Source organism: Adiantum capillus-veneris, chromosome 7 (assembly GCF_014529385.1).
Source record: "Adiantum capillus-veneris isolate H3 chromosome 7, ASM1452938v2, whole genome shotgun sequence".
Classification (NCBI taxonomy): domain Eukaryota; kingdom Viridiplantae; phylum Streptophyta; class Polypodiopsida; order Polypodiales; family Pteridaceae; genus Adiantum; species Adiantum capillus-veneris.
This window is the reverse complement of record NC_140937.1, coordinates 161,565,247-161,570,553: the sequence shown is the minus strand read 5'-3', so window position 1 is coordinate 161,570,553 and position 5,307 is coordinate 161,565,247.

Here is a 5,307-nt window from a genome sequence, read left to right as displayed (position 1 = left end):
TTCTCTCTAAGCACAAAATATGATCAAGTGTAGAGAATCCCCTCATGAAACCAACTTGCTATGAAGCTTGTACATCCTCTCTCTTCCCTTGTGCTCAACTCATACTCAAGTATACATGCATATAGATTGGCCAATGAGTGGCTAGTCATGCCAGTGTGATAGTTAATTGGCAAGGTTGGATCTCCATATGTGAATAGTGGCATATTTTAGGCATACTCCAAGTATCTGGTTTCCACTATACCATCATGATCATGTACCCTCCCTGTGTGCAATCTATCAATGGCTGCCTCACCATCTGTATTATGAAGAATCAGGTATTCCCCATACTCTTTAAACTCCTCAACATCCTTTGAGGTCCTAGAGAGCCCCATCTCATTAGAGTGTAGGTTTCTCAACATCCCCCTAGAGGTGTGAAAGAAGGATGCTTGATGACATGTTCTCCTAGCATTCAATTCTCCAAATAGGATGACATCTTCGTCTCTCAAATATCCTCAGCTAGTATCATATATGGTGACTGATCCTTAGGCAAAGCATAATGAGATGTGCTAAGAGGGAAGTAACCTATGTCAGTGTAGAGAGATGCGCCTTCCTCCGCTTCAGCTCTGACCCACGTAAAGCAAGCATTGTCACCTATGTGAATCACCTGGATGATAGGGTGTAACTCCTTCCTAGATAACATTGCTACTCCTCCTAGTCCTCTGCTACCAAGCTCATTACGAGCCGCGTGTCTACATGTGCTCTCCCATATGTATCCAAGCACCCTTGATAGTGTGCTCTCTAGGCTTTGATGCATTTTTGCATAGAAAACAATGTCCCTCCCTTTGAAGGAAGCTTCGAATGATGTAGCATCCAATTGTAATGAGCCATTGCAATTCCTTTTACTACTATAGGCCTCAGGTTGGTCCCATAGGTATCGCAGTATCATGCGATGCATTTGTTAAGTACTACCGATAATTTTGACTACTCTATAGAATGCAAGTTTCCCCTTCTCTTTGGTAGCCATGATCTTGGGTATGTATTCTTTCATGTGTGCTAGTTGAGAGGCTATAAGGTCGTCTCTCAAGAAATTACCTCTTTGGTTTAGTGTAGGCCTCTTCTTGAGGAAATCCTTTCTCTCTTCCATGGTAGCAAATGGAATGATTACAATACGTTCCTTGGAGGTTTCCCCATCACCTCCTCCTTTCTTTTCCACTATATGGCTCCATGATTCCCATACGTGCATATAGGACTTTCTCTTCCTCTTCCACACCTGTGGCTCGTATATGTAGAGTGTATGCCTTCCTCCTTTGATTATCCTCAATTGTCATGTTGATGATGGAGGTGGGAATGGGGTTTCATGTTTTACCTTTTTTGGCCACGCATAGAGAGGACACCACTTAAGATATTTATATAAAGACAAAGGGGTTTGTTGAGGGAGGGGGAACCATTTTGTAAGACCAATACTCAAAAAGAACAAAGTGTTCAAGGGAGAGGGGGGGGGGGGGGGGGGGGGGGGGGGGGGGGGGGGGGGAGAAAGAGAGAGAGAGGAGTGGTCGGGGAAGGGGGTTGAGAGACGCGAAGTAGGCACCAAACACATTTCACATTAGAAGTGCTTATTAGTGGTGCTTACAATTTAGAAATGTTTTTTTGCAAGCCAATTTGAAATCTAGCCAAGGACCTAATGCCAACATGGAAGGGCTGTGCAAATAGCTGGCACGCTAAAGTGATTATCACTAGATGGAGATGGCAGTCGCACATGTGAGCGGCTAGGTAGTGAGGGTTTGTGCTGGAAAATGGGCAAAAAGCACTCTCCTTGGCCAGGAGGACTTTGTGCATGCATGCTAGTGCAGAGGAGCCAGTAAAAAGATGGGTTCCTTTTTAGGGACCCATCGATCCCCAAATATAAAAGCAAGTTTGTGCCGTTTTAGAGGTGTGAGGTTGAAGCTTTGTTCGGGTCGCAGTTTTTGTCGAAGACTCCTGCCGCGCATTGCTTTCATTTGCACCCATCCATGCTTGAAATGTTATAGCAAAGCACTTGCAATTGATGGCACAACTTCAGTGCCTCTAAACTAGCTCCTCTACCCTGGCTATTGCATGCGTGTTGGGAGGAAGGACACTACGTGCATGCTCGCAAGAAGCCAACACCAAGGTGAGGGAGAAGAAGCGTTTGTAATTTGTGAGCCGACAAAGAGCCAGAAGCCAAGAGCCGAAAGAGGCACATTAAAAGTTAGAGATAGACATATATATATAATTAATGTCCTCAGAGGTCAAATATATGGGACCAAAGATACATGTTATGTACTATGTATGGGGCTTATAAGTGATTCCGAAAGCTCTAGGATTTTGTTGATGAGAACTGCAAGTTTGAGTAACATACACTACTAGAGTGCTCAACTTTTTCTCACATCCAAACTTGCTTCCCTCACATTTTCAGCCATGACTTAAACCTACCGACTTTTCTCTCCCAGCCACAATGTGTGTGTGTGTGTGTGTGTGTGTGTGTGTGTGTGTGTGAGAGAGAGAGAGAGAGAGAGAGAGAGAGAGAGAGAGAGAGAGAGAGAGAGAGAGAGAGAGAGAGAGAGAGAGAGAGAGAGAGAGAGAGAGAGAGAGAGAGAGAGAGAGAGAGAGAGAGACCTCACATCACAATGTTGTCTTGTAGCCGACACTGTTGTCTATGTGGGCCTATGTTTTGAAAGCAATAGTAGTGCATCCCCTTCTTCATTATTGATCAATGCCATGAGGGTATCTTTAGCACCACTAATCTTCACCTCAAATGGGGCCCAAGACATACCATGGCAACTTTTAGACATGGTTGGAAGAGTCATTTTTTCTATTTAGTCTCCCTTTCGTAAATAGCCCCATCTACACGCTTAGCTTCCATCAAGCTCCAAGGACCCGTATCTACCATTCTCTTGGGCAACAAGGCAGATAACATCTAGCTTACGAGGGTAAGTTGTGTCCCTCGGCTTGCAGAAAGGAGGGAGCCCTCAACTCAAGGTTTATAGCTTGCCGTACATCTCTCTCTGTCACAAATTTAGGGCATCAATGGTAGCAATCTCGAGGTGCACCATGAAGCAACATGCAATCCACCAGGCTTTAAGGGAGCAAGAGTAGCCATGTTCATCATGGCTGCACGGAAATGCAACCGTGTGGAGCTAGAGGTCTTATTTTTTGGCTTTTCCAAAGGATAGATTCAAGGGTCTCAAGCAAGAACTTAAGCACGATACCTCAATTATGGATAGGTTAGGGAATATTTATTTGCAGACTGAATTCCAGCAGAGGTAGTCAACACAACCACAAATTGATTTTGATCAAAGAAGCTCCACATTTTGGCGTAGCTAATGATGAACAAGGCTTGCTTTTTGTGAACAAATATATATTGACTAAAAAGAATCCCCAATACAAAAATCTTGGAACTGTGAAACTATACTCACATTACAAAGCATACAAGCGCCAAAAAATGGCTTGTAGATTTTGTTTTTCTCATATGCCTGCTTAAATATTGACAATCTTGCACGCAATTATGGTTGACAAGGCAAAGAGGGAAACCCTTGTGGCCAACAAGAAACACATCAATGCAACTTTTCTTGTCTTGGGACATTCCCCATTTATAAGTTTTTATGATTGGCTTCTTTCACACTCCATGGACGAAGACAACATTGCTTTGAATCGATATCATGAACCAACATTCTTGCTTAAACAAGAACGCAAAGATATTTACATAACTAGTATCCATAAGCACAAAAACCCACGTATTATCTTACATGCAAACTTTACTGTTGCAAAAGACCTCGAGAGACACTACCATGATCTTTGCTTTATCTTCTTGCCATTTATAAAAAATAAACTCAATTTGAACCATAATTTAAATCTTGAAAGGATATGTGCATGGACAATCTACAAAAAATCACCTTGAACAAACTCAAATTATGTTAAGAATGAAGTAACCTCTGCAAATAGCAGCAGACCGTCCATTGATAGCTCCTTGACATCAAATAAATCAAAAGCATTCCACTATGAGGTTAACCTTGATCTCCCCAACTTTAGACCCGCCAACTTGCATAAACCTTTCATCTCCAAGAAGCTAACTATCTCACGCAAGGACTACCATTCACTTGCACAAAGCTTGAATTTTGAACATTATTTGATATATGATGACATCATAACCATGAAACACACACAACAAGTAATGTCTGTCCATCTCTTCTTGATTGGAGGTGCTAGAACAAGCAAGACATTCAGTCTTCAAGCTATTGTGCAAGGTCAATTAGGCACTACAACACAAACATTGAGATGGCATTGACTACGCATTGTACTGGTAATGGATTACACAAGAAAGGCTACATTTAACTTGGGTGACTCAACAATTCACTTACCACTGTGGTTCCCACTTGTTCTGCAGGAAAAAGCAAGCCTCTCGGATGACCTTTGAGTAGAACTTTTACAACTCGGCAAGAACCTCAAATTAGCTGTCGATGCTCCAAAACCAAAATTATATTCTTGAATAATCATGTCCAATGGTCTTGATGTTATCTTTTGTGGTGACCTTTGTGAAGCAAGCCCATTTTGAGACTAATGGATATTCAACCCACTAAAAAACCATTTTGATGCCTTGACAACCTCTTTCTAGCAGTTACGAGCTCAATCAAACAATGTGGCAATCTGAAACACACTTCATTACCTTGCTCAATCGAGTTAGAGTTGGCACCCAAACAAAAAACAATCTATTGATCATGAACTCCACATTTCGAGATAAACCCTTTCACATTTCATACCTCACCACTTCTCTTTCCAAACAATTCGATTAAACAATATAATCACATCTTTAGTAACTTGGATGGGGCACCTATATTGTCAATGCATGCGATAAATGTCACAAACCATACTTGAAAAATCTGGTTATCCCAAATGATCAGCAATTTATTGTCAGGCATGATAGTTGAAATATGCGCTAGAAATATTCAAATCATTGATGGCCTAGTGAATGGAGCGGATGGCATTACAATTCACATAGGAAGGATATAATTCTTTAAAACAACAGTAGGAAAAACACAACGATCAACAAATCAACCATTGCAACACAATCACATTAAATGAGCATAGACTCCAATATTTGAATTTAAGAAAAAGTTCCAAGTTGGCAAGAATTCAAATGAATGTCATCTCAAGAACTTCAATCCATATCCAAGCTGCAAATGCACACACAATACATAGATCACAGGGCTCACAATGGTGGATGTAGCATTTCACCTTACAGGAATCAAAACCCATGGCTTGATCTACACAACTTTAGTCAGAGTAAAAGACCTTACAAATATCCACATTCCT